Consider the following 16,593-nt stretch of genomic DNA (forward strand, 5'->3'; position numbering starts at 1 on the left):
ACGTGAGGAAAAACTAAAAATAAACTGGTATCTGTAAAGTCACATGTAAAAAGATGTCACCACAAATACTATCAGTAGTCATTACTGCAATGGAATGAGAGTACCTCGAAAGTACAATTCACAGTTTCCTCAGCCTGTGTGCTTCCTTTAATGTGTGGGTGAAACGATGTAGACGTCCCTTCCACTGGGAAAGTCATAGGATGGAGGGGAGAGAAACCTTCCTGGTCCCCAGTGACCTAATAACATGAAAAGTGATTTCAACCCGTGGGCAGTAAATCTCCCTGGCTAAAAGGATGAGCACTAAATGAATTTCTTGCTTGACAGCAGCACACAGCAGAAACGTTTAATATGTGTGGGCCATTTCTGAGTAACCCTTGCCTTCTTTGACATGCCACTATTAGATGCTGGTGATCCATGTTGCTACTGTGCCGCATACGGGCTGGCCTAGACTGGTTTTTAATTAAATCCCCCTAAAGGATGGTCAAATCGACCTGTCTTTGCTGAAAGAGTAGTTGTGATCCAGTGTCCTGAGAATACATACTCCCCTTGATGGCCTTCGTCTCTCCCCAGAGGCTGTCTCGTTGCATCACTGATCAATGTCTCTCTCTCCAGGGCTTCTAAGCAGAAGCATGACGAAGACAGAGAATGAAAACCCAGTGCAGTTACCATAGCAACATTTTCAGAAAGAAAGGAATGAAAGAGAGAGAAAAAAAGGAACTCTACTATTATTTAAGTCCTGAACATCAGTCAATGAGCTGCCTTTCAGGCAGTCTGTGCTAGGGGTTTATTTCCCTAAGAATCTGAGAAATAGGATCAGAATCCCTTCAATTCCAGCTTTTTCCAGTAGGGGGTGAAAACATTAATAGCATGAGGCGTAGATGAAGAAAAACACAGTCATACAGGTACATTCTTTCTCTGATATTGGTCACACTATTAAATACAGGCATATCTTAGAGCTTGTAGGTTTGGTTTCAGACCACTACATTAAATAAAATATCACAATAAAGTGAGTCATGAAATTTTTAGTTTCTCAATTAGTATAAAAGTTATATTTATACTATACTGTAGTATATTAAGTGTGCAATAGCATTATGTCCAAAAAACAGTATGCATATCTTAATTTAAAAATATTTTATTGAAAAAATTGCTAAAGAATGCTAACATTTATATGAGCCTTCAGCAAATCATAATCTTTTTGCTGATGGAGGGTGTTGCCTCTATATTGGTGGCTGCTGGTTGATCAGGGTGGTGGTTGCTGAAGGTTAGGGTGGCTATGGCAATTTCTTAAAATAAGACATCAAAGAAGTTTGCTACATAGATTGTAGCTACATGGATTGAAGGCTTTCATGAAAGCCTTCTCTAGAGCTTGCAATGCTATTTGATAGCATTTTTTACCCACAGTCGAACGTTTTTCAAAATTAGAGTCAGTTCTCACAACCCCTGATTCTGTGTCATCAAGTAACTTTGTGTAATGTTTTAAATGCTTTGTTGTCATTTCAAAAATGTTCACAGCATCTTCACCCAGAGTAGATTCCATCTCAAGAAACCACTTTCTTTACTCATCCATAAGAAGCAACTTCTCATCTGTTCTGTTTAAGTTTTATCATGAGATTGCAGTAATTCAGTCACACCTTCAGGTTCCACTTCTAATTCCAGTTATTTTGCAATTTCTACCACATATGCAGACATGCTCCCTCCACTGAAGTCTTGGACCACTCACAGTTATTCAAAAGGGTTGGAATCAACTTTTCCCAAACACCTGTTAATGTTGATATTAACATTAGCCACGAATCACAAATGTTCCTAATGGCATCTGGAATGGTGAATACTTTCCAGAAGATTTTAAATTTACTTTGCCAAGTTCTATTAGAGGAATCAGTAACTATGGTAGCTATAGCTTCACTAAATGTATTTCTGAAATTATAAGTCCTGAAAGTTGAAATGGCTCCCTGCTCCATGGACTGCAGAACTACTGTTGTGCTAGCAGGGAATAAAACAACATTAGTCTCCTTGTACACTTCGTTCAGAGCTCTCAAATGAACAGATGTACTGTTAATGAGCAGTAATCTTTTGGAAGAAATCATTTCTGAGCAGTAGGTCTCAACAATGGGTATAAAATATTTAGTAAATCAGGCTGTAAACGGGTGTGCTATCATCCGGGCTTTGTTGTTCCATTTCTAGAGCATAAGCAGAGTAAATTTAGCATAATTCTCAAGGGTCTTAGGATTTTCACAGTGGTAAATTAGCATTGGCTTTAACTACAATTTGCCAGCTGCATTTGCCTCTAACAAGAGACTCAGTCTGTCCTTTGAAGCCAGACTCTGGCTGTGAATGCTCTAGATGGCATTTTCTTCTGACATAAGGCTGATTTGTCTACATTCAAAATCTGTTATTGAGTGTAGCTACCTTATCAATGATCTTAGCTGTATCTTACAAATAATTTGTTGAAACTTCTATATCAGCACTTGCTGTTTTACCTTGTACTTTTATGTTATAGAGACAGATTCATTCCTTAAACCTCATGAACCAATCTCTGCTAGCTGTAAACTTTACTTCTGAAGTTTTCTCACTTCTCCCAGCCCTCATATAATTGAATAGAGTTAGGGCCTTGCTCTGAATTAGGTGTTGCTTAAGAGAATGTTGTGGCTGGTGTGATTCTACCCAGGCCTCCCAAACTTCCCCTATAACAGCAATATGGCTGTTTTGCCTTTTTATCATTTGTGTGCTTACAGTGTAGCATTTTAATTTCCTTCAAGAACTTTTCTTTTGCATTCATAACCTGGCTGTGTGGCATCAGAGGCCTAGCTTTCATCCTATCTCTCCTTTTGAAATGTCTTCCTCACTAAGCTTTACCATTTATAGCTTTTGATTTAAAGTGAGGGACATATTACTCTTTCTTTCACTTGAACCGTTAGAGGCCATTGTAGGGTTAATATTCACCTAGTTTCAATACTGTTGTGTCTTAGAGAAAAGGGAAACCCGAGGAGAGGGAGAGAGATGAGAGAATGGCCGGTCCATTGAGCAGTGGGAACACACACATTTATCAATCAAGTTCCCTATTCTATATGGGTGCAGTTCATGGCACCCCAAATCAATTACAAAAGTAATATCAGAGATCAGTGATCACAGATCATAATAATAGATATAATAATATTTTAAACATTTGAAATAATGTGAGAATTACAACAATGTGATGCAGAGACACAGACTGAGCACACGCTATTGGAAAAACAGTACCCATAGACTTGCTACATGCAAGGTTGCCACAGACCTTCCATTTGTACAAAAAGGTAGTATCTATGGCATGCAATAAAGAAAACACAATGAAAGGAGCTATGCTTGTAGTATAGTCATCTATGAATGTTTATTCTGGTTTCCTGATATCTTCACCAGCTTTGGCAAAGACAGCATATAAAATGTTTATTACTTTGCTTCATAGAATGTATTGGCATCAAGGGTAAACAAATAATGAATAATTTTTCTAAGGAAAGGAATATACGACATGCAAGTAAAAAGCAAACCAAAAGCAAACACCTTGAGTGGCTATAGATAGAGAAATCTCATCGGCACTGAGTGGTGTTAATGTGAAGCCATCAAGGAAAGCATGAATGGTTTTGTAAAAGGAGAGAAACATGAATTGACAGTAACATAATATGGTTTTCCTAGTTAGGGTGAGATAGAATAAAAACTTCCTAAACTTTCGGATATGATAGGTTAAGCATGCCTCAGATAGTAGGATAACCTGGCTCTCCTATTATCAAATGTCTATGAAAGATAAGAAAAGAGTTTGGTAGGACAGATAGAACAGGTGAATTAGTGAAGAGCAGATCAATTTATATTTAGTTTGAATGTCATAGGGAGTTCTAAGATGTTCTTGAGTCCCTTGGGGGGTCTTAAGCAGGAAATGCTTGAGAAAAATTTCATGTAGCAGTGTATAGAATAAATTTCTTGTCTAGGGAATAGATTATACTAAAGACAGAGAGAAGAAACTGAAGTAAATTAGATGTGCTTGTGCCATGTGTGAGTAAGGTGAATCTAGCCATTCTAATAATGACAAGATAGGGATTAATTGAATACTTACCATAAATGGGCTTCACATATGATAATAATGTCCACCACCATTTGTTAAGAGTTCACAATATACTAGGCACAGTATTAAATGTATTTTAAGTATTATCTCACTTATAATCTTCATGATAAACCTAGGAGGTTGTGTTAGAATGACCATTTTATAGCTTCTTAGCTATACTGTAGCTAACTTCTTAGCTATAACTTCTTAGCTATACTATACTTAGCTATACTTAACTAAACATCAGTGAGGTTAATTATATATAACTGATAAGCATGAGACTTGCATTTGGACCAGACTCCAAAGATCATGATTCTTCCTTTGTAGCACATTGTATATGATTCATATATGCCACAAGTTGTAAGACATGAAACTGAAAGAGATTGCCATGGCTTGACCTTAAATAGACATAGATGGTAAAGTATAAAACCCCAAAGAATGAGGATAGCTGTAGTGCCATAAGAAATGAAAAAGATATTTAGCAGGAGATCGAGACCATCCTGGCTAACACGGTGAAACCCCGTCTCTACTAAAAAAAAAAAAAAAAAATACAAAAAACTAGCTGGGTGAGGTGGCGGGCGCCTGTAGTCCCAGCTACTCGGGAGGCTGAGGCAGGAGAATGGCGCGAACCCGGGAGGCGGAGCTTGCAGTGAGCTGAGATCCGACCACTGCACTCCAGCCTGGGCGACAGAGCGAGACTCCGTCTCAAAAAAAAAAAGATATTTAGAAGGTACTTCAGCAGGTCATTTTTGCTTTAGGGAAAGGCTGTCCCTGTGTTTTTTATTGATTACATTTTAACTGATAGTAACAGGGATAGCACTGTGTACATTTTGGTAAGCTTCCCACGGTTTGCAAATTTTCAAATATTTCATGGGCATGCAGTTTCTGGACGTGCTAATGTATCCCCCCAGGAGGCCGAAGAAGGTTAGCCTAAAAAGAGAACCACCAGCAGCTATAGTTAGATCCTTCTTTCCACCAGCCTTCAGCAAAATGTCCTTTTAATTTTCTTTAACCCTTATCTTGCAAAGTTGAAGGCTTTTGGTTTAGAGTTTAAAAGAACTTCCATCACTAAGTATTTAATCCTTAAATCTTAATATATGTGTTTAAAATTCGTCCAAGCCTCTATATAAAGTCATGGGAAGGAAGAAAGCATTTCATGTTCCTTTGCATATTTTCCTCAATTCTTTCCCCAGATGATAACCCTAGGGTCTAATAGCCTGCTTTCTGCTTCTCCACCTAATTTGCATGGCATATACTTTATGGTATAAAATGTCCATTGATGGGTAAGAAAGAGAAAAAAATAGTGACTGTTTCATGTCATCAACAGGGGAATATGGGTTTGGATTTAGTCTAATTCTGAACCAGTCATAAGGTGGATTAACACTAAAATGCAACAATGCTGACGTTAGCAGCTTCTCTACTCCTTGAGGCAAAGCAGTTGTTGATTAGCAGTGTTTAGAATTCAGATTCTGGAAGCAGAGACCTACATTACAGTCCTGGCTTCACAACTTCTTAATTCTAAGACCTTGGGCAAGTTACTTAACATACTTCAGCCTTTGTTTCCTCATCTGAAAAATGAAAATAATAGCAGCCTCAATTTATATGGTAATTATGATCAATGAGATTACATGTAAAATGTTTAAAACAGAACCTGCATCCTTAAGTGGTTGGAGACTGATGCCACTGTTAAGGGCAAAGATGGCTAGATGGGTAGTGAATTTAACATAGCAGGAGAGAGAAAGTGTATTGTTTCAGAGCCACAGTGATGACTTCCACATGAAGAGACATGAGGTGGGATTAGAACAAAGCTGCAGAGTGGACTTTCTCAAATTTATAGTACTGTGCACACAAGTAGTATGTCCTGGAAGCCATAAGGAGCGACAGAACCTAGCAGGCAGAGAGTGTAGGTTTGGGTGTGCGGAGGTTGGGGAATGGGCGTTTATGCGCGTGCACATTCTTGTACCTAACATTAACACTAACTTGCGAAGATACCATTTCTTTTTTTCCTCCTTCCTTCATCGTGAATATGAGTAAAAACAACAACAAAATATCAGAGAGAGGGTTTGATGGTTTTAACAGCTTTACATGCACATATACAAAACAAGCTTCCCTATAAGAAGCAAAAGTGACAACAGAAACTGTTGGAATCATGCTCCATGGAGTTACAGAAGAGTATTGTTATCCTGCCTTAGATTCTGTTCATCACTTGGCGTGTCAGTTACTCTTTGACAAATAGTTTCTCTAATTACTCTGGTTCCTATGAAACCACATCCTGGGTTAGATTTGTTTAAATATTACAATGTCTATATAAAGTAGAGTCACCCTTTTGTCTAGGAACAAAAATCCGGAAGGTCTATTATTTCAGAGGTAATCAGTAGAGCACTTTAGATTCTTTATAATCACAAACTCTAGGTGTCAATGACTTCAGGCTGTCCAGGTGTCTAAAATTTTGTCCAATTTACCAATCTGTAACCCTTTCTCCTTTATGTGTTTTTATTCCCATGTTTTTAAGCTTGGAATTGGATTGTCCCTATGGTACATCATCCTTTCATTTTTCAAGCTAGTAATCTCCTATCGAGTTTCAATCCATTCTTCATATGGGCTATAGGTTTAATACACTGTACAATATGTTCCTTTCAATAGCTTCTAAATAATTAATTAAATGCTAATATTGCTTTTTTCTTAACAATTGTTCTTAAGTGTTAAATCAATCACAGATTAATTGAAACTTCCTCACCATTTTCCGTTTTCTCTCCATAAATTAGCTTTTACTTTCATTTTCTTTCATGGACCTTTTTCCCCCTTCTCCTCAGGCATTCTCAGAGGGCATCTGAAGTTCTCTGGCTCTGTAGTTCTGAAGTGTGCAATTTGGAAGGAATGTGGGTCTGGAGGGAATTAAATTAACTAGAAGCACTCTGATTTTTTATTAAATTGCTTCTTTCAAAGATATTATAGAGGAACAGTCCAGGTATTCATTTTTAAATTTTCTTTAAAAAAAAAAAGGGAAAAGTCATTAAAGTTCAGATGATTTTAGTTCCCTTTTTTGCTTTACTTTTAAGGTCTATACTCAAAACACCTTTATCACGTTTTTACTACAAAGTTCCAAACATGAAGAAAATACATTTATTGAATTTAATTTGGTGAAGATTAGAGGTAGGAAATAAAGAGTGCAGAACAACCGTCAAATAAAAATAATGTGAGAAGCCAGCACAGTAAGGCATTGATTAGCTATATCCTAAAGCAAAGAGTGAAAATTCCAGATGATTGAGGATTTGGACAGCGATCAGACATCAGCTGAATAATGTGCAGAAAGAACAAAGAGCGCAGTCCTGTGGAGGGAATTCTGAGTGTAAGACTGTAAGAATGAGCAAGACTATCACAGCTTTGTGCAGCTTGAGTAGAAAAATTTAGAGAGGCCACAGTGGGTAACAAGTAGGCCACCAGTCAGCATTTTTTTTTCCCTCTGGAGGACTGGTAAAAAGCAAATCTGTAATTGTGAGAAATGAATGAAATAGTCAACATGACTCAGGCCTTGGCTGTACTGATATGTCCAGTCCTAGGACTCAACGGGAGGCTATGCCTCACCAAACATCCCAATAGAAATGGGGAAACAGAATCAGTCACCCAGCAACCATTGAACATGTACACATTTGACTTTGTAAATTATATCATGTGAATGGCTAAAGGTTTCAATTATTTTCATCACTTTTAGTTTACTTGCTTCAGGTAGGCATCTAAACGGTACACAACATTCAGAAAACTGAAACGATGGTTACAATTTAGAAAATGCAAGATTGTTTCTGCTGAAACAAAACTTATCCTGCCATTCTCTTCTTAAACTAAGTTAATAGATTTCAACTCTTAGTGTAAAACCCAAGCTCCTTAAAATGACTTGGAAAGTCTTCTTTTGGGGCTTGATGTTCCATTTGACTGATTATTTTATTGTTTCTTCACACCTTTTTCTTTCAATCATTACTGAACAATTTAACTTTTCTTAACAAACACAATATGTTCCACTATGATGTGAGACCATGTGGCATGCTGTTCCCTCTGCTTCATTATAACCTTGTTGTCTAGCCCCTCCTACTTTAAATTCAACATTTGCCTCAAGTATTAGGAAACTCAGAAAACCTTACCATGTCTGGTCCAGCTGCCTCTCTCTAGTCTTAGTGCTGACTCCCCATAGCATGAATGCCTTTGTATTTGTTCTCCCATTAGACTATAAGTAGCTTTAGGGGGGTACCATGTAGAGCAATCCACTTTTTCTTCCTATTGCCAGACAACATGGCTGTCATCTAAGTATGCATATTAAATGTTAGTTGAGTGAAATGTCAAAGGAATAGGATAATTAGGATAATTATGCTAAATAGTGCTATCATGATTGTGTCCCCCTAAAATGTGTATGTTGAAACCTAATCCCAATGTAGTGATATTAGGAAGTGGAACCTTTGGAAAGTGATTAGATCATAAGGGCAAATCCCTTATGAATAGGATTAGTGCCCCGCCATTATTTGAGTACACAGCTGGAAGTTACTGTCTGTAAGGAATAGGCCCTCGACAGACACTGAATCTGCCAGCGCCTTCATCTTGAACTTCCCAGCTTCTAAAACTGTGAAAAATACATATTTGCTGTTTATAAGCCACCTAGTTTATGGTATTTTGTTATGGCAGCTCAAATGGACTAAGACAGAAGGGAACGCTAAAAAGATAAATAACAGCACTGAATAGAATGAAAGACATAGGCTGAGAGTATTTGCAAATTCAACATCTGATCAATTGATGAAGAGCACTATTCTATAAAATAAAGAAAAGCCAGAGCTCTCCTAAAAAGGATAATCTTCCTGTATAAAGTTTCATCTTTCACCTTATTATATGCTGCAATGGTGTGTTTGTGTGTGTATGTAACTTTTCTGTAAGTCAGAAACTTGGTATTTATTTAGTTTTTAAATATTACAAAGGGCCTGACAGAGTGCCATGCGTACAGTAGGCCTTTTATGGGCTGACATTTAATAAAATATTTATTGGATGAAATAACATTGGAAGAAAGACTTTGCAAAACTGTTAAAAACCAAACTATGTCAAAGCTATAATCTATTTCTTTCTGTACACCAGTCATAATATTTCTTCAACGTAAAAAGAAACTGACATTATAAAGGATGAGACTATCCCCCATATTTCCTTTTATCTGTCAGTGGAATTAAATGTTCTTTAACGAAAGGCCATCTCTAGTTATGTGTATCCATATCAATGAATTTAAATACTTCTAAAAGTGTGAATGTTTGATGTCAAGCAGAGAAAACGTAACTCCTTAAATGTTTAATTTTTAATTCCAAATTGCGGTGGCATTATATTTTAAACATGAAGATGAGAATTGATTATTGCAGAACCCAGGGCAAGATTGTCCTGGAAATCTGTACATAATTGGATAGAATAATGATTTGCAAAATGTAGTTCTCGGACCAGAAGCATGGGCATTCTAACACCTCATCAGAAATGCAAATTCTTGGGCCACCTCAGACTTACCAACTCAGAAGCTCTGGGGGTGAGGCCCAGGAATCTGTGCTTTAACAAACCTTCCAGATGATTCTAATGTAGTATGAACTTTGAAGTCCATTGGAATAGCCTTTCAGAGCACCACTGGGAAGTTCAAAGGGGAGCACACAGCACTTGAAGACCTCAGGATTGTCTAGCCTTGTGCATTCCCTACAAAATGGGCTCTTCCTAAAACTGAAGCACATTTCTGTGCTCCCCTCAAAAGCTGGTTCCAGACCTGATCTGATGGCCAGAAAGCAAAGTCTATACACTCAGGCAGTAGAAAACATCAAGAATTGTTTATAATGAACGGGAAGGTCAAATCCTACCTGACCTTTTTGACTTAGCAAGTGTTACAATAACTAAGAATAGACAACTTGTACAGTAAGTTGCTCAACGAGTTGAGAATGATCATAATGCATTCTTCATTCTTTCATGCTGTATTATTGCACATAAGATGATAAAACAACTGGATTGTTAGCAAATTTATGTTTTGATATAATATCAATCAGACAATGATTTTGATTCTTAAGTGCCTTTGAGACAATGAATAACTGCCTTTTTAAAAATGTCAAGTATCTATACAACTGCGTTCCTTTTCCATTTTATTCTCTTCCTTATACTGTTTTGTTATTCTGTTTTCTTCTTGTCCTGATCTCTTTGATGATCTCTTGTATAGCAAGGAAGTTTAATGGATTATTAAGGCTATATTTGGGGATCATATCAAAGTGAGTGCCACTCAAAGTTTCTGAATACCCTAAAAAAGTTGACTTAGACTATGATTTCAGTACTCTGAAGCCTTGTAATATTACATGCTGTTATTTTTGGACTCCCCTATTTGGAGCATCCAATGACAAAAGTCACTTGAGAAACAATATATCGTAAATGGAGAGCTCTATTTTGGTGGATGATTTTTTCTTTCTTTTTTCTGTGGGTGATTTTGGTGGATAATTTCTTTCCTTCTTATTTAGATACGTATGGGAAAAAAATATGACTCTTTTGAATAGAATCATATGGAAAATAATCTCTACCCCCCAGATCAAAGAGCTGAAGTAAAATAAAGCTTTCTTTTTTGATACATATGCATATTCTTATACACATCACACATGATAGAGAGAAAATGAAAAGTTATAGCTCCATTTTCTTGTATCTCTAGGAAGCTATAAAAGTGCATATGTGACTCAGGTCATCTCATAAAAAAATAATATGTAACATATAAAATACAGAGATATTTAATAGGGTTATAAAATCTGGGCTACCTACTTATTTTCTAGTAGCAAATTTATTCATTATTGTCACTATTAATAATAGTAATATCATTATGAATGTGTGCATATATTAAAACAACACTATTTGCATTATCCACAGAAGATAATTTTCCCTCTGGGATATAATTGTGGCTTTTGAAGAAGGAGAGAAGTGCAATCATTATGAAATGCTGAGAGAGTCATACCTTTCTGTTCATGGGTCTAACACTCATTAATATTTATGTGAAGATTGTCTTTCATGTAGGAGAGGATGGGGTTAAATAGACGACTCTGCGATGGGTACAACATATGGAAATGTGTTATAAATCACAGATGCTGACATGTGGATTAGTAGCTGTGTTGAGAGGAGGAAACAGTTCTGTCTTGAATAAGAAAAGATAACATTTCCATTTTGTGTGTGTGCCCCGAAGTGGGGATTCCATTAGTAAAAGCTCTCTTCATGTAACTCATGAGGTCTCTGGCGTGTTATCTGAAGAAAGATCTGGAGACTCAGGATAACTGTGTCCAAATGGCAGGTTTTTTCTTGCTCCATTATTGTAACTGTGCTTAGTTATCGGCACACAGTGCACTTTGCCTTAATCTTGGACTAGGGTGGCATTATCTTCTGCTTGGGTTCTCTCAGCTGAGCACAACCTATTGAGGATGCAGCAACAGACTATTCCTTTTGAAGTCTGACATTTTAAGCCTTTGGGTCTCTTTTGCTGGAGCACACACCCAGCCACATTGTGAGAGTTTCATACTACTAAGAAGTGATTTTGTGAGTAGTTGTGAGCTGGTTATTAACAGAAATGGGTAAACTGGGTCAGCCCCAAGAGTGAGGCACGTAATTTTTAACAGAGAACACAACCTCTGTATCAAGTTTTAAATTATGGTGTTTTGTTGTTGCTGTTATTTTTAAATAATGAAAGAGTGTTCCACAGGGTTACCTCAGAGAACTCATAAACTAATTGAGTGAGGAATCACCAGGACTGGGACAACAGATGACAAGAAAGAAAATTCAGGATGGAGCTGTCTTTCATATGAGTCATAAACTAAGGTCTTGGCATAGTACCTTGGACACTTTTCTGAGTCAGAACTGCACCACTGCCCTGTTTCAGTAATAACGTGGGGATAAAATAAAGCATCCTCCAAGGAGGCATTTAGTGGTGAGCTAAGGCTGAGAGCCTTCAAGGACATTTATCTCCATAGTAGCAACGTTTGACTCTTTGTGGTTTCCACAAATCTCTGTAAAAGGCATTGATCATCACTGACAGTATGATTAGAGGAAGCACGGATGCATAGCATGTTTATGATTAAAAAAAGAAAAAACAACTCACGTACTTAACACATTTCATGAGTAAGTTTTCATTCTCCTGAGAAAAGAGAAATTTTACTTATTTAAGAGATATTTTCTACTTTTGATCCTTTTCTTATATAGTATTGGCTTTCTTTAATATATAGCCCAGTCTAAGGACTAAGAAAGTGGCACTTGTCCTGTGACCTTAGTCAATTCATTGTACTTCTCTGCTCTTCATCATCCATGCATTTAAAATGAGGTTGTTGTTCATCTGATATGCTATCCACCTCAAAGCTATAGGATTCTATGATGCAGTCACTGTTTCACACAGCTCTTCCGATGTGTCTTTCAGAATTTACTCTAAAGAGTCAAATGTGGCTGGGCGCAGTGGCTCACGCCTGTAATCCCAGCACTTTGGGAGGCAGAGGCAGGTGGATCACGAGGTGAGGAGATGGAGACCATCCTGGCTAACATGGCAAAACCCCATCTCTACTAACAATACAAAAAATTAGCCAGGCACGATGACAGGCACCTGTACTCGCAGCTACTCAGGAGGCTGAGGCAGGAGAATGGTGTGAACCCGGGAGGTCGAGTTTATAGTGAGCTAAGATCACACCACTGCACTCCAGCCTGCGCGATAGAGCAAGACTCCATCTCAAAAGAAAAAAAAGAGTCAAATGTCTGTAGAATGTTCATCATTCATACAGTCCCCAACACTTATTGAACACCTATTAGTTACTTGGAACAGTAAGTCACTCTTGAAAAGGAAAAGGATATGTAATATAAAATTGTGTAAGACATAGGCTCTTAACTCAGAATATTCTGTATATTATGTAATACAAAGGGAAAAGTGTTCAATTCCTTAAGGAAGTTACAAAGATGATTATCGTATGCACCAGGGTTTCTCAACCTCACACTATTGAGACAGGATGGGTAATTATTTGTTGTGGGAGGCTTTCTTGTGCATTGAGTATGTTTAGCAAGCAACTGGAGCTTCTTCCCACTAGGATTCCCCCAGTTGTGACAACCAAAGATATCTGCAAACATTGCTGGATAACTCCCTGCGGAGAAAAATTGCCCTGATGAAGGAGTAGTGGAGTAGAGGAGGGTAGAAGCTATCACTGCACTAGAGGAGAATAATAACTTGTGTCAAATTTTCAGAGAAGATGCCAAGAGGATTCATTTGACCTGAGTCTTAGAATATGGGGAGTAAGTAAGACTATAAATAAGGTTATAGTCATAGTTAGCAGGACCTTGATCTTGCCACTGGGGAGCACCCAAGGTTTTGAGGTGAAGATTGAGGTAGAGAGTCATTATAAATAGGATAGTGGTTGATCATCGTCTTTGCAGTAGGAAAAATCTGCTTTAAAATCCTGGATCCAAAACTTTACCAGTTGTATGATCTTGGGTAGATAATCTAATATTTCTGACTGTGATCACGATTAAATGTAATATGTAAAGTTCTTAGCACTATGCCTGGCATAGAAGGCATATGGTGTGGTTATCATGTGAGGCATGCATCAGCCATAGGGTCTTGATACCCTAAAGTCTGTTCATGAGTTGTCAATTGTGTTGTGATTATCTTGTTATTCATAATGAAATACTAACACATGTGAATTATTTAATGTTATATTCAGTAGAAAGGAACAACCATATTTCTACTAAACACTCCAGCTCACTGATTTGATTTCTTGACTATTAGAGAAAAAGATGGAGTTAAAGCTAGCATATGAAAATTGAGACTTCCGTGTGTATTCGTGGAGGGGTGTCATAAGGAAATGCCAATCTTAATGTGTGTCGGACTTGCTGCTTAGGCAATTGCTCTGTCTGGGATTAACAACTGCACTTGCCTAGCTGACCGAGTGTAACAGTTTTCAGTGCCGAGATGATGTTGGAACTTGGAAATCTGCCCTCAATTATGTGGTCTTCCCACTGCTCGGCAGAGAAACTTGGGACATGTAGATGTCTGGCCTTGGATTTCTGCTTGGCTACTAGCCATAGAGGAAGAATAGGACTTAGAACTGGAATCTTGGATATTATATATATAATATATATACACACACATGACACAAGTGTGTGTGTGGGTGTGTGTATACATGCATACATACATGTATGTATATGCTCACTATAGAAATCTAGATTTTAACATTTTTCGATAAACTTTATTATTAACCATTCAAATCATTTTGCTGGCCCTGCCTTGATTCAGGTATTGTAAAGTTTGAAACTGATAGTGTTCAGTTTTTAAACTTCCACTTCTGCAATATCAGTGTATTCAAGCCTTGAAATATAGTATCATGTTAGAGCTAAATTAGGACAAATTTATATAATGCCAAAAACTGATAGCAGCCAATTCTCCAAGGCCAGCGTCTCTTCCAGGCATTGAAAGTTTTATTCTACTAGGGAAAGATTTTGCTGCATCACCTGTTAAGTCTTTTTCAAAGGCTGAGTACTAAATGCTCTTGCTGCATAGGTCTGATGCTGTATTGGTGCCAGACCCTAAAACACCTACATGACTATTGCTGCTCTGGCAGTGGCTACTTAGCCATCTAAGTAGGTGGCAGCTCTGGCAGTGGCTGCTTAGCCATCTCTGGGAGAGACCTGCCTGGGGAGAAAGGTGGTAAATGTTACAATAGGAGATTAATTATATATGTTCCGTGTGACATGACATCCCATAGGACTTAGGAAGATGCTTGTGGTTTTATAAAGTATACTGTAAATATCAGTCTTGGCTTTGGCTGTGACCCTGCCAAACACAAGGCTAATGTCATTTGTCATATTCAGACACTGCCTTTTAAGAAACATCCTTGTACAGGCTGTTACCAAGGTTTGATGTGTTTGATGGCTCTGAGGAAATTGTTGTCCTTATAACAGGGGGATAGAGAAAGACAGGAAACCAGCAGGGGGAGGGAGAAGAGGAAGTGAGCCATGGGATGGAGCAAAAACATGTCACTCAGGGGAATGAGTAAATTATGTTCTTGCTTTTTGATTAATTAATGAAAGTTACTAGACAGATTTCCTTTTGTCTTCCAAGACTCTCATTTATTACCCTATTTTTAATGAAAAATCTGTGAGAAAAGAGAACCTGAGAACTTGCCGGGGAGAAATTAGATACTTCCAGTGTTTAACTCCAGTGAGGTTTATTGACATTCTCATTGAGAGACAGGAGAATTAAGTAAAGGGACAGCGGAAGATAATGAGAAGGAGTAACGACACCATTTCACTGTGGCCTGATTTTTAGCATACTAGACGATTTCACAGCTATCTACCACTGGGCTTCAGATTTGACCTACACATCAGTATTTGAGTTAAATCTGTATCTTATTTTTGTCATCTGAGTGATCTTTCAAAACCCCAACACCCCTTCGTTGCAAAGCCTAAATGATTGGCTTGTATTACTGAATTTATAGTTCCGGTTAATTCTGTGCATACGATACTCTTCTCAGGCTACATAGAACATATTCTTGCTTATAGTAGGCAGATGTTCAGAGCACGAAACCTCATCCAACAGAGGGGCTACAATACATTATCATACATATGGCCACTGCAATGACCAGCCAGTGACTGCCATCATTTAAATAATTAGCTTTATTTTGGAGAATACCCCTTCTACCTGGGACCCTGAAGGTGTAATTCTGTTATTGCCTTTGCTTCTTTCTCTTTCTGTGAATTAATATATTGTGTAGCTTCTTATGGCTGGTAGTTTAAATCCCTAGTGGCAGTAGGAAAGACATGTGTGATGGGAAAGTCCTGCTGATGGGAATTGAGGCTTAATCTCCCATTGCTTGAGTTATGATAATCACATGTATCCTGAGCGGAAGCCACATATGAGGATCCTGTGTGGAAGTAGATTATGCTATCAACCTTCCCCATCACCTGTTTTACCTGCCTTCCCCACTCTGTTTCTTCATTTCTAGCCTCTGTTTTTTTTTTTTTTTCTTTTCTGTCTTTTGTTTTCAGATTTACTCTCAAGTTTTGAATATGAGAAATGCTTCTAAGGCTCAGCCACATTGCAAGCAAAGAATTGCCTCTATGTGATTGTCTTTAGTTTGATTAAAAACTAGTTGTTATTCTTCCCATCAATTTGTTCATTCATTCATTCATTCATCCATTCTCAACAGTTCTTTATTGAGCATTTACTGTGTGTGAGATACAGAGCTGAGATGAGAAAGAACAGCCTGTAAGGCACTTAGAAATCATTACAAGGCAGTATAGTGAGTGTTATAGAGGGAATATTTGCCCAGTGCCAAGAGATGCCATTAGAAGAAATTGCTAACAGGAAGGGAAGGGGAAAGATGGGAGAAAGTACCATAGAGCAGTAATGTTTGGGATAAACTTGATGGATTAGTAGGTGGGTATAGCCATTCCAGTCAGAAGTATGTACAAATGCATAGAAGCATAACAGAGCCTTGCACCGTGGCATTCAGTGAGAAAAGTAATTTAATTTG

The sequence above is a fragment of the Trachypithecus francoisi genome, unplaced genomic scaffold (genome assembly GCF_009764315.1).
Source record: "Trachypithecus francoisi isolate TF-2019V2 unplaced genomic scaffold, Tfra_2.0 Lachesis_group0, whole genome shotgun sequence".
Classification (NCBI taxonomy): Eukaryota; Metazoa; Chordata; class Mammalia; order Primates; family Cercopithecidae; genus Trachypithecus; species Trachypithecus francoisi.